The sequence below is a fragment of the Schistocerca nitens genome, chromosome 2, assembly GCF_023898315.1.
Source record: "Schistocerca nitens isolate TAMUIC-IGC-003100 chromosome 2, iqSchNite1.1, whole genome shotgun sequence".
NCBI classification, from domain to species: Eukaryota; Metazoa; Arthropoda; class Insecta; order Orthoptera; family Acrididae; genus Schistocerca; species Schistocerca nitens.
The window spans coordinates 837,868,616-837,883,155 of record NC_064615.1 but is presented as its reverse complement, the minus strand read 5'-3'; the positions used below and the strand labels follow the sequence as shown (position 1 = coordinate 837,883,155).

Below are 14,540 nucleotides of genomic sequence, written 5' to 3'. Positions count from 1 at the left end.
ATTCTAAAATTTTAAAAATACCAATATTGTTAAAATCTTATTTCTTGAATTTGTCCGAGGTTGTCATTGCAATTTAACGGCTTTCTTACTCACCATTTTGATCGCCCGTAACGGCAATTTACCTTAAGTTTTTCTACCTCTTTCTCAAAGGGAACCTGTTATCAAAGAAAATATTTAAAAATAAATGTTGTTGTTGTTCAAGGTTACATTTGTTAGTTAACGTTATTTACCTGATCCTGGTAATTTCCGATTTCACTCGTAACTGTTTACAGTCTAACATGTTCATCTTCAGTCCTCTATCAATGGTGACGTGTGGAGCCGGTACACTGAACTGAACGTACCGAAACGTACTAGTCAACAACTGCTCCACTCTTCACCAAGAATAACGTCTAAGGTTGTTTCGCCTATTTAATACGTAATGATTTACTTGTCGCTCTTAGCAGTGGCCTTCCTCGAGGTACCCCGAATCTCCATTGCATGCAGTTCCCATCACAATGTTCCACGGAAAGTGGTTCAAATGGACCTGCCTTCAAACAACAGCAATTTTTATTAGGATTTAAACCTAATGTCACTGAAAAGGCGTGTCACCGGTCACTGCAAGTTCGAATTGGGTATTTTCACTGTTTTTGTGATGTCACCGCCAGACACCACACTTGCTAGGTGGTAGCCTTTTAAATCGGCCGCGGTCCGCTAGTATACGACGGACCCGCGTGTCGCCACTGTCAGTAATTGCAGACCGAGCGCCGCCACACGGCAGGTCTAGAGAGACTTACTAGCACTCGCCCCAGTGGTACAGCCGACGTTGCTAGGAAAGGTTCACTGAGAATTACGCTCTCATTTGCCGAGACGATAGTTACCATAGCCTTCAGCTAAGTCAATTGCCACGACCTAGCAAGGCGCCATTTCTCCTTTGCTATGTATCTAATGAAGCATGTACAGTAACAAGACCAATGTTCACCAATTGTGGATTAAAGTTAAGTATTCCAGCAGCTACGTACTTTTCTTTATAGCATTCATTAAGTATCCTGTTTCAGACCTCACGCCATCCTGCGTGAGCTTATAGCGTGCATTTCAGCTTCCTCAAACAACACGGTGTTGGCACTTCCACCGACACTTCAGTTTTCATGCCGAGTTACATGGCTGTAAGTGGTATACCATTCCCTGCAGACACTCCGCACAGTCCGCGTGCATAAACCACAATATAGCCCTCCTTCATTCACAGTTTCGTCATGGGAACGTCCAAACACGATAGCTCTTTTCTAAAATTCTGTCACGTCTACACATCTACTCGCGTCACTGCGCTGGTTCCATGGCATTCCATTGATGCATACAAAACACTTAACTGTGATGGCTTACGTCAGTCGTAGAGGGTCACATGACCAGCTGGTAGCAATTTTATACTATCTAACGCGCTCTACAGCGACCACCGGTCTCTTGAGTGTGACTAATATTCTTTTCTGCTGAGATTATCTACACTAACTGACGAAAAGTACCGGACTGCAGTTAGCTGACATTCCGCTCTGCTGCTGAGGTCTTCAATGGGGTGGTCTGAATGTCTGTGGACGAAGGGGAGACCACTTTTTCCTCAAGAGCAGCAATCAGAGTTGGCAGTGATGTCGGACGCTGGGGTCTGGACCGAAGTCGACGTTTTAACGCATCCCAACGGCTTTCCATTGGGTTCAGGTCGGGATTCTTGACAGCGCAATCAGTTTCATGAATGTTATTGTCCACAAACCAATGCCTCATAGGTTATGTTTGAAGACAGGAGGCACTGACATGGTGATAAAATTTGTCATCGTCTTCGAACTGTTCATCTGCTGCATGCGGCCACTATGGTGTAAAATGTGTTCCTACACTTCCACGTTTAGCCTTTTCTGAAGTGCAACACCCGTCGTCGTCAGATTTCCGAAGTTAGGCGCAGTCCGGCTTGGTTAGCAACTGAACGGGTGACCGTCCCCATCTGCGAGTGCTGTTGGCAGGCGACGTGCACTCAGCCCTTGTCAGGAAAAATGAGAAGCTACTTGGCTGAGAGGTGGCGGCTCCGATCTCGTAAACCGACAATGGTCGGGACTGTGGTGAGCTGACCACATCCCCCTCCATACCCACATCCAGTGGGCTGAGGATGACACGCGGCAGTCTATCGGTACCGTTGTATCTTCCGAGTCCTCTTCAGACAGATGTTCATTTTTTAAGCCGAATAAGGGGACGATACCCTAACCACGAAGAAAAGAATTCCAGCATCGTAACAACACTTCCTCTATACTTCACTTTCGGCACTACGCATAATGACAGGTACCGCTCTCCAGACATTCGCCAACACGTATCCTGCCATAGGATTGCCGCTAGGTATTAAATGACTCATCAGCCCAAATCACTCGTTTCCACTCTTCCATTGTTCAGTGGTGTCCCTCTTACACCACCCCAATGGCTGCTTAGCATTGGCTACAGACATGAGTGGCAAATGAGGAGTTGCTGGATGATTTTACCCGTTCCTTTTCAACTCCCTAAGCACAGTAATTATGCTATTCAGACTGGCGATCATTTAGAAACTCGCTAGTGGTTCCTTCCACTGATTTATGTGATTTTTATTAACAACCACTCTCCACAGTGCTTTACGGTCCCCCTCCACCAAAACGTGAGATCTGTCTGTTTCTTACTGTTCGTTCGAATTTCCTCTTCAGTCACAACAGTCGACTGGGGCATCTTTAGAAGCGTTGAAACGTCCTTAATGGATTTTTTAGGTGACATATTATTACTACTAGACGTTCAAAGTTAGTGAAGTGTCCTTACTGACCCATTCTGCTGTTGTTCTTCTTCACTGACCTTTCAATACTCCCCGCCTTCCGCGACATCTAGTGATCAGTTCCGCATTACATAACGGCGTCCGCATAATTTTGATCATGTGTGTACATACTAAAAATGCAAGGTAGAAAACATTAAAATGTAGCGAGTGACCTACTTCAGGATCATTTAAGAACCAAGCTGAAGAACTAAGAGGCTGAGAATCGGTCGTGCCCTTGCTTAATGAACAAATGGTGGCAGTGCACTTCCTCGCGAAAGGCTAAGGTCCCAAGGTCGAATCTCGGTCCGGCACACAGTTTTAATGTGACAGGAAGTTTCATATCAGTGCACACTCAACTGCAGAGTGAAAATTTCACTATGGAACCATCCCCCAGCCCGTAGCTAAGCCATGTCTCCGCAGAATCCTTCCTTCCAGTAGTACTAATCTTGCAAGATCCTCAGGAGAGCTTCTGTGTAATCTGGAAGGTAAGTGATAAGGTACTGGTAGAACTAAAGCTGTCAGGAGGGGTCCTCAGCCGTCCTTCGGTAGCTTTGCCGGTAAGAGAACTTTCCCACGAAGGGCAAAGGTCCCTAATTCGAGCTTTGGTCCACCACATAGTTTTAATCAGCCAGGAAGCTTTGGTCCACCACATAGTTTTAATCAGCCAGGAAGTTCCATATCAGAGCACACTCCACTTCTTCAGTCCGGAACTGCGCTGCTGCTACGGTCGCAGGTTCGAATCCTGCCTCGGGCATGGATGTATGTGCTGTCCTTAGGTTGGTTAGGTTTAAGTAGTTCTAAGTCTAGGGGACTGATGACCTCAGATGTTAAGTCCCGTAGTGCTCAGAGCCATTTGAACTATTTTAGTACTCAGAGCCATTTGAACACTCCGATGCAGAGTGAAAATTTAATTCTGGAAACAACTTATTATTTTTCTTCTGGAATTTGTCAACATTTGTGAAATCTATACAGATTAGAACCACCGAATCCCAGTCCAGGAAAGGCTTGTGTCTTCTGAAATGTAATACAAACTTCCGTCAGATTCGTTCAGATATGACGCAATAGGGGACAGAAGAGTCATTTTCGAGAAGAGAGCGACTAAGAGGAAAGGGGATTGGCGGTGAAATGCATCGTGTAGGACGCATGCGCAGTAGGCGCGGCCGCAGCCGGCGAGAGGAGCGCAACCCTCGGGCGGCGCAGTTCGCCGTCGACAGCAGCGGCACGCGGACGTCGTGCCACCCCGCTGCTGTTCGCCTCGCAGACGCGACGAGGCGCAACCCTTCGGTCACGTAAGTAGCGCTTCTCAGCCGTGGAACTAGTATTTGTTTGTGGTGGACTCTGGAGGGACGAGGGGGGCATATCTATTCATTGTCTAGTAATTTAATTTTTGTTCTAATTGTTTTTCCTTCTTTTTCATCTTGACCTGAGATTCTGAGACAGATAAAAATAGTTCTGATTGGTTTCATGTTTTAAAGGATAATTTCATACTGAAAAATTCTAATGTCCCTGCTACTCGTAACTTTCTCCACCGTAGTGGACAAGAAATAGGAGCCATACGCCGCTGAAACACTATTAACAATACTTCATATTGAATCAGCCATGTTTAGGAAATTCAAGAAGGCATAAAGAACCGCATCAATTGGAAAATCTTGAACTATCGTCCAAAGGCATTTTCTATATTTCAGCCACTCGGTGGTTAATAACACGGCAAAAGTAGTATTTGTGAATATCCAATTTTTCAAACTCAGTCTTGAGATAATATATAAACCAGAACACCACTGTAAATGATTGTCATCCCTATCTCCCATGTTCACATAAAAAAATTGTTAGAATTTTCTCTAGATACTAGGCATTTTCCAAATCAACAGTCATCATGAATTTTCCACTCATGTTAAGGTATACGTCGTTCCGTTCGTTCTTGCTAATAGTATCCATGGCATTCTAGTCTTAAGGTCTACAACAAGATGGTAGATTGTTTAGTGAGAAGAAAATTCTATATCTCTTAAGAACGAAACTGATGTCACATTTGTATCAGAATATAAAGCCTGCTTGTTGTAAAACCTGCGAAACAGAATTGGTCAAGTGAATAAATTTAAACAGTTGCAATGAAATCCAATTCCTACCTTCTCTGACGATTAAATTTTCTGTTACTACAGTCAGAAATGTCGATATAACCATTATAGTCACAACTCAGCGCTTTATGAGCGTGTGCTAAATGAGCGATAAAATTATAATTACCTATTTTATTGACACTGACAGAGATAGCGATGCGAATATTTGCGCTCCGTGCTATATCTTAAGCGGACATATTTTGTTGCTTTTTTTTTATCAAATGTTGATCATTTCAAGTATCTGATTATTAGAATTCATCTGTAAATCTGAAGTTAAAAAACCATATAGAGTCCATGATAATGTAAAAGAGATCTGATATCTGGTGCTTTCTGCATCGTAACTCGAATTTATGGTGGCGTAATGCCTTGGTGTGTTCTTTGTTGAGGACTTTAGTCAATCCGATGAGGGCAGAGATTCAGTAATAGAGATACTTTTCGAGAACGCACGTCTTCGTATCGGAGGCCATTTACATATGTCGTTGCGGTGGTGCAGGACTGGGAGGTGGCCGGTTCGATGTCAGATGGTAAACGACATCGTTACTAACAGTATTTTGCTGGCAACAGTGCATTTGTATTCTGGGATAAATAAAATACTGCTCCACACCGTCCTATGGAATGTGAGTATATGGCACGCTTTACAATAATCTGTCCATTGAATGGTGACGTAGACGGTGACTAACTATGAAGGCTTCCTGAAAACTAAAGACATTGATTTTTTCCATGTGTACACTCTTAAAGATCTTTAAATAAAACAAACGTTATTGACATTCTACAGCTTTACTGTCCCCACTTTCACACTATTGCATGGATTTATAGATAACTAAAGAAATTAATGTATGCAGGAAATAAGAAGTTGTAAAGCTCTTCTAAAATGTAAACGTTTTATATATAATCTAGTAGAAATCAGACAAATAAGTGCAAGCATGTACGAGGGTGTGCTGGAAAGACTTCAAAATTTTTTATATGAAAGCACTTTATGCATTTTAAACAAAACTTTATTAACGTCGTGCATCTTTATTCTTTATTTCTACATATTCATTTCTCAGCATAGTCACCTTGGCGTTGAAAACGTTTCTTCCAAAGACCCGTTTCTTGATACCAACATTGTTCGAGTGGATTTTTATTATTGCTGACGAAGCCATAACCTCACTTCTGCTTGAACCGCTTGATCATTATCCAAGTGAAGTTCTCGAAGGCATTCGTTACGTTTTGGAAACAGATGACAATCGGATAGGACTCGTTCGGGACGGGTTGAGGATGGTCGATGACAGTGAACGCAAGGCGTTGTACTGTTGCAGGTGTCACAGCGCTGTGTGGTATGGCATTGTCGTGCTGAAGTAAAGGGTGCTGCGTGGGTGGACGGTCTCTTAGAATTCGAAACTCGATTACTGCAAGCTGTTTCTCTAGCACCGACATGTTACTTTACACACCGCCGTGTTACGCGCTCAAGTTTTAAACCCTCTAGCGGCAGAGGGCTGCAAATATGTAGACATGAAAAATAATGATGTAGAATGTTAATAAGCCAACGGCCTTGCCACAGTGGTAACACCGGTTCCCGTCAGATCACCGAAGTTAAGCACTGTCGGGCTGGGCTAGCACTTGGATGGGTGACCATCCGGTCTGCCGAGCGATGTTGGCAAGCGGGGTGCACTCAGCCCTTGTTAGGCAAACTGAGCAGCTACTTGATTGAGAAGTAGCGGCTCCCGACTCGGAAACTGACATACGGCCGGGAGAGCGGTGTGCTGACCACATGCCCCTCCATATCCGCATCCAGTGAGGCCTATGGTTGAGGATGACACGACGGCCGGTCGGTACCGTTGGGCCTTAAAGGCCTGTTCGAGAGAAGTTTAGTTTAGAATGTTAATAAAGTTTTTGTCTGAAAACCTTTGAGTGTTCAAATGAAGAATTCGGAGGCATTACTTTTTAGCCCGCTCTCGTACAGATATTGCGGACGGCATGTGACCTAGTCTGGCACCAATGCAAACATTACGTAACGGAAGTCCTTATAGGCTGCAAAACACGCAAGTGTTCTTCAGTAATCCCCATATCCGGATTCAATGAGGTAGAACTATTGCGATTTGAGAGCTTATAGCAAAATCATAGGAGGTGAAAGTCCGTCCCATTAATATACTTACAATACTAAGCTTAATATTAGCTGACTCCAACTAGGGTTACGCTGAAAAATGTGTGACGCCTTTTGACTGCCTCAGTATAATTCAGCCTGTAGCAAGTATCTCACCTGCGTAGGTACAACTAAATGTCGCTAACTGTAATACAACGTTATACGGAGTGTATTCAGCAAAGACACGGCGTAAGCGATGGGTAACACTTAGGGATGATTTGTACGATTCAAATTGTGGTACCGTGTTGTATTAACCGTCATTAGTAAGGATTATCGATAATGGTAGAGCACAAAACTGTGACGACGCTGACCTCTGATGTCCACAAAACATTAGACTTTAATAGACACATGATATTACAGAAAAGTCCTTTCCACTCTGAATAATTCAATGCAATAGACGACGTTTCCAAGCTTTCGAAGATATTTGTTTAAATGTAACTGGTGGTCATCGTCGAAACTGCAAAATCGTGCAAAGTAAAACTTCTCCAACAATGAAGACGTTCATACCATCGTCAATGTCACTAACTTTGTAATGAAATAAAGTTAATCATAGCATTGCCTGACCAGTTTGAGTAAGCTTTTGACCGAGTACCTCTTATCATAATGAAGTTCGTGAAAACTTGCATAGATGCAGATATAATACCTAGTATTTACAAATCCCAACGACTGTGTGTAACGAGCTACAATCTCTCACACAGAGACTGCAACCGGGCGATAGTCTTTCTCGTGCGGTTTGGTAAAGCAACGGTATCGGAGCATGCCGCACCGTCTGAATCGATCCTACAACTTTTGCAGGTGCTCCCGTGTTGCTGAGAGACTGGGACTTCCGGGTGAAAAGACATCTGTAAACTTGCCGCGTATTATGTATACTACAAAAACTAGCATAACACTATCGACTTGCTCCGGCTCCGCACTGGTAACACTAGTATGTGGAGGCCACGACGTTCATATCAAGGATTTATCTCAAACATTACACAATTTTGGCAATCCATTAGGACAACATAATGTGCAAGCAGTATGGTGTACTACTTAGGCGATTTCCGAGAAGTCTGCAGGATACGTTACACTTGTCAGTGATATACCAATGCATTCCAAGTTTGAGCACGAACTGATGGGGGTGGAATGGTGGTTCGAATCCCACTCTTCTTTTTTTAAATTTATATTTCTTCAGCACGTTTCATACACTGAAGAACCAAAGAAATTAATACACTTGCCTAATATCGAGTAGGCGCAAGCACGCAGAAGTGCCGCAACACGACGTAGCAAGGATTCGACTAACGTCTGGGATGGTTCAAAAATGGTTCAAATGGCTCTGAGCACCATGGGACTTAAATGCTGAGGCCATCAGTCCACTAGAACTTAGAACTACTTAAACCTAACTAACCTAAGTACATCACACACATCCATGCCCGAGGCAGGATTCGAACCTGCGACCGTAGCGGTCGCGCGGTTCCAGACTGTAGCGCCTAGAACCGCTCGGCCACTCCGTACGGCTCTGAAGTGGTGCTGGAGGGAATTGACACCATGAATCCTGCAGGGTGGTCCATAAATCCGTAAGAGGACGAGGGATGAAGATCTGTTGTGAACAACACATTGCATGGCATCCCAAATATGGTCAATAATGTTCGTGTCTGGAGAGTATGGTGACCAGCGGTAGTGTTTTAACTCCTAAGAGTGTTCTGGGATCTACTGTGTAGCAATTCTGGATGTTTAGGGTGTCGCATTGCCCTGCTGGAATTGTCCAAGTCCGTCGGAATGCACAATGGTCATGAATGGATGCAGGTGATCAGACACAAGATAAAGACCAGGGAACATGAGGAGTCACGTTGTTGCATACTAGAACACATCAGAGTTATAAATTGGAGCTCTCCAGAGAAATTTCTGAAATAATAACAAGCCAATTGTTTAGGAAAGAGAGTACGACTGACAAACTAATTTACAGCTCGATGAATCACCTGAAGAAATTTAAGATGGCTGCATTGCATGCAGCAGTGCATCGTGCCACCAAAGTGTCTTTTTGCGAACAGGAATACAAAACGAACTTGAAATTATCAAGTGCATCGAGAGATGTAATGGCTATCCAGTTCAGCACGCTGACACACTCATCCAGCACATGCAACATTAAGAACTTTTAGAACTGGTCTTCGAAATAGGCACCGTGAGGGTAGGATCTCCAAACGCCACAAGAATGGTTCAAATGGCTCTGAGCCCTATCGTCTGTTAACATCAACGGTCCTCAAGAACTTAGAACTACTTAAACATAAGTAACCTAAGGACATCACACATATCCATGCCCGAGGCAGGATTCGAACCTGCGACCGTGGCGATCGCGCGGTTCCAGACTGAAGCACCTAAATCCACTCGGCCACACCGGCCCGCAAGTGCCTAGAACCGCCCGGAGAAAAAGCCACATGGGCTCACATTTATGAGACTGAAAGTAATGATTCCCAGTGACATCTACATCGGAGCAACCGATTCGAGGAAATTCAGAAACTTAATAATTCTATGTCCACTTTGTTTCTCCGTTTGAAAGTTAATAGAAACTCTACTAGTGACATAAATACTAATCTAAGTATCCTCCAGAGTCACTAAAAATGCCGCGTCCTTTGCTTGTTAGAGGAAACAGAAATTATGTACAGCTTAAACGGATACCCTTCAACGGGCAAACCACGGTGAAGCACATGTTGCTTCTAAATAATTATTCCTTTTGAAATAGCGCTCAGATCTCACCAATACTGTTCAAACTTCAGTCTCAAAGTGACTATAATTTTCTTTCTGTCCCTTTAATTATAGTCTTCAGTTAGTACTATTTCTCATTGTGTATACTCAGTTGTTACTATATTTATTTGATTTTTATCCAAATTGTCAGTATTGGCTCATTTGTGACTTTTTGAAATTTCCAATTTCAGCTCTTATGTCATTCTTGATAGATGGCTAAGCATTCTATTTATGCCCAAGTTCTTAATTTTTAGATTTTTCTTATATTTTGACGATGTACATCAAAGAATCTTTTATTCAGTTACATACTGTGTACCAACCTTTTGTTAACTATCACACTAATCAATGAGTCCTTACGTTATTCGCCACTACAGGGCTTCACTTTCCATCATATTACGAAGGCCGCTTGTATTCGTGAGCATCATTTCGTATCTCGGCTTGAAGTGCGGCTGTCCCCTAACCGCAACCTAGAGTTGGGTGCGGTGGCCTCCGCCTCACGGTAGAAGATCTCTTACGGTATTCGTTGATTCTCTCTTAGTATTGTCCCCTTTTTTCTTCCTTTGACCTCTCACGTTTCTTAGGTCATTTTGTTGACTGATTGGTTCGACACCCTTGTTTCATCTGACTAATCCGGCCGTAGCCTCATCTCGTTTACAGTTGGACAGTGAATTCCCACTTTTATTATAACAGACAAGCGTAAAGCTGTATATAATGTCTTACTATAGTTCCTTCATTTTCATTTTGCAGTCTTGTACATCTGACACCGATCGCGATTGCACCAATGACACTATTTACAGCCGGAGCAGTTTATTTTCTGCTCCCATGAATATCAGTTGCTGATGTCTGTTTAACCAAATCTCATACTCCGATATACCCTGGATATTAGCACTAAGACAGAATTGACATACATCTACATCTATACTCCGCAAGCCACCCAACGGTGTGTGGCGGAGGGCACTTTACATGCCACTGTCATTACCTTCCTTTCCTGCTCCAGTCGCGTATGGTTCGCGGGAAGAACGACTGTCTGAAAGCCTCCGTGCACGCTCTAATCTCTCTAATTTTACATTCGTGATCTCCTCGGGAGGTATAAGTAGGTGGAAGCAATACATTCGATACCTCATCCAGAAACGCACCCTCTCGAAACCTGGACAGCAAGCTACACCACGATGCAGAGCGCCTCTCTTGCAGAGTCTGCCACTTGAGTTCGCTAAACATCTCCGCAACGCTATCACGCTTACCAAATAACCCTGCGACTTAACGCGCCGCTCTTCTCTATCTGCTCCGTCAACATGACCTGGTACGGATCCCACACTTATGAGCAGTACTCACGTATAGGCCGAACGAGTGTTTTGTAAGCCACCTCCTTTGTTGATGGACTACATTTTCTAAGGACTCTCCCAATGAATCTCAACCTGGTACCCGCCTTACCAACAATTAATTTTATATGATCATTCCACTTCAAATCGTTCCGCACGCATACTCCTAGATATTTTACAGAAGTAACTGCTACCAGTGTTTCTTCCACTATCACATAATCATATAACAAAGGATCCTTCTTTCTATGTATTCGCAATACATTACATTTGTCTATGTTAAAGGTCAGTTGCCACTCCCTGCACCAAGTGCCTATCCGCTGCAGATCTTCCTGCATTTCACTGCAATTTTCTAATGCTGCAACTTCTCTGTATACTACAGCATCATCCGCGAAAACCCGCATGGAACTTCCGACACTATTACGTCATTTATAAATATATTGTGAAAAGCAATGGTCCCACAACACTCCCCTGTGGCACGCCAGAGGTTACTTTAACGTCTGTAGACAATTCTCCATTGAGAACAACATGCTGTGTTCTGTTTGCTAAAACTCATCAATCCAGCCACACAGGTGGTGTGATATTCCGTAGACTCTTACTTTATCAGGCGACAGTGCGGAACTGTATCGAACGCCTTCCGGAAGTCTAGGAAAATGGCATCTACCTGGGAGCCTGTATCTAATGTTTTCTGGGTCTCATGAACAAATGAAGCGAGTTGGGTCTCACACGATCGCTGTTTCCGGAATCCATGTTGATTCCTACTGAGTAAAATGGTTCAAATGGCTCTGAGCACTATGGGACTCAACTTCTGAGGTCATTAGTCCCCTAGAACTTAGAACTAGTTAAACCTAACTAACCTAAGGACATCACACACATCCATGCCCGAGGCAGGATTCGAACCTGCGACCGTAGCGGTCTCGCGGTTCCAGACTGCAGCGCCTAGAACCGCATGGCCACTTCGGCCGGCCCTACTGAGTAGTTTCTGGGTTTCCAGAAATGACATGATAAGCGAGCAAGAAAACATGTTCTAATTCTACAACACATCGTCGTCAGAGATATAGGTCTATAGTTTTGCGCATATGCTCGACGACCCTTCTTGAAGACTGGGACTACCTGTGCTCTTTTCCAATGATTTGAAACCTTCCGTTCCTCTAGAGACTTGCGGCACACGGCTGTTAGAAGAGGGGCAAGTTCTTTCGCGTTCTGTGTAGAATCGAATTGGTATCCCGTCAGGTCCAGTGGATTTTCCTCTTTTGAGTGATTCCAGTTGCTTTTCTATTGCTTGGACACTTATTTCGATGTCAGCCATTTTTTCGTTTGTGCGAGGATCTAGAGAAGGAACTGCAGTGCGGTCTTCCTCTGTGAAACAGCTTTGGAAAAAGGTGTTTAGTATTTCAGCTTTACGCGTGTCATCCTCTGTTTCAATGCTATCATCAACCCGGAATGTCTGGATATGCTGTTTCGAGCCATTTACTGATTTAACGTAAGACCAGAACTTCCTAGGATTTTCTGTCAAGTCGGTACATAGAATTTTACTTTCAAATTCACTGAACGCTTCACGCATTGCCCTCCTTACGTTAACTTTGACATCGTTTAGCTTCTGTTTGTCTGAGAGGTTTTGGCTGCGTTTAAACTTGCCGTGAAGCTCTATTTGCTTTCGCAGTAATTTCCTAACTTTGTTGTTGAACCACGGTGAGTTTTTCCCGTCCCTCACAGTTTTCTCGGCACCTACCTGTCTAAAACGCATTTTACGATTGCCTTGAACTTTTTCCATAAACACTCAACATTGTCAGTGTAGGAACAGAAATTTTCGTTTTGATCTGTTAGGTAGTCTGAAATCTGCCTTCTATTACTCTTGCTAAACAGATAAACCTTCCTCCCTTTTTTTATATTCCTATTTACCTCCATATTCAGGGATACTGCAACGGCCTTATGATCACTGATACCCTGTTCTGCGCTTACAGAGTCGAAAAGTTCGGGTCTGTTTGTTATCAGTAGGTCCAATATGTTATCTCCACGAGTCGGTTCTCTGTTTAATTGCTCGAGGTAATTTTCGGATAGTGCACTCAGTATAATGTCACTCGATGCTCTGTCCCTATCACCCGTCCTAAACATTTGAGTGTCCCAGTCTATATCTGGTAAATTGAAATCTCCACCTAAGACTCTAACATGCTGAGAAAATTTATGTGAGATGTAATCCAGATTTTCTCTCAGTTGTTCTGCCACTAATGCTGCTGAGTCGGGAGGTCGGTAAAAGGAGCCAATTATTAACCTAGCTCGGTTGTTGGTGTAACCTCCACACATAATAATTCACAGGAATTATCCACTTCTGTTTCACTACAGGATAAGCTACTACTAACAGCGACAAACACGCCACCACCGGTTGCATGCAATCTATCCTTTCTAAACACCGTCTGCCTTTGTAAAAATTTCGGCAGAATTTATCTCTGGCTTCAGCCAGCTTTCCGTACCTATAACGATTTCAGCTTCGGTGCTTTCTATTAGCGCTTAAAGTTCCGGTACTTCATCAATGCAGCTTCGACAGTTTACAATTACAATACCGATTGCTGCTTGGCCCCCGCATGTCCTGACTTTCCCCCGCACCCTTTGAGGCCGTTGCCCTTTCTGTACTTGCCCGAAGCCATCTAACCTAAAAAAACCGCCCAGTCCACGCCACACAACGCCTGCTACCCGTGTAACTGCGTGCTGTGTGTAGTGGACTCCTGAACTATCCAGCGGAACCCGAAACCCCACCGCCCTATGGTGCAGGTCGAGGAATCTGCAGCCCACACGGTCGCAGAACCGTCTCAGCCTCTGATTCAGAGCCTCCACTCGGCTCTGTACCAAAGGTCTGCAGTCAGTCCTGTCGACGATGCTGCAGATGGTGAGCTCTGCTTTCATCCCGCTAGCGAGACTGGCAGTCTTCACCAAATCAGATAGCCGCCGGAAGCCAGAGAGGATTTCCTCCGATCCATAGCGGCACACATCATTGGTGCCGACAGGAGCGACCACTTGCAGATGGGTGCACCCTGTACCCTTCATGGCATCCGGAAGGACCCTTTCCACATCTGGAATGACTCTCCCCGGTATGCACACGGAGTGCACATTGGTTTTCTTCCCCTCTCTCGCTGCCGTATCCCTAAGGGGCCCCATTACGCGCCTGACGTCGGCGGAAGATCTGAGAATCTTTCTGATTTGGTGACCACAGAGGCACCTAAACATCACTCACACAGTTCATAGAGACATGTGTCGTGTAGGGACGAGCATTATCCTACTGAAATATGGCACCACGAAACTGTTGCATGAGAGGTAACGCATGAGGAATCAGGGGGCTGTTGAGATACCATCAGAAGTCCCTCAGTCACTACCAGCTGTGACCTGAGGTCATACCTGATGGCTTCCCACACCACGATGCCATGACTATCACCACCTTGCCACTCCTAGCCAACAAAAGAACATAACTTTTCCCCATGTCGTCTTGGTCATTCGGA

At 44.2% G+C, this 14,540-nt stretch overlaps 1 protein-coding gene and 1 pseudogene across 1 annotated transcript in view; both read left to right on the top strand.

Moving 5' to 3' along the window:
- The first annotated feature begins 3,993 nt into the window (after positions 1-3,993).
- LOC126235378 (suppressor of lurcher protein 1-like) overlaps positions 3,994-14,540 on the top strand; it is a 375,544-nt gene continuing 364,997 nt past the window's right edge. The window contains exon 1 of the mRNA XM_049944101.1: positions 3,994-4,071. The gene's annotated coding sequence lies outside the window, so the exon portion shown is untranslated. The remainder of the gene's footprint in view (positions 4,072-14,540) is intronic.
- Positions 6,415-6,532, top strand: LOC126238381 (5S ribosomal RNA; annotated as a pseudogene).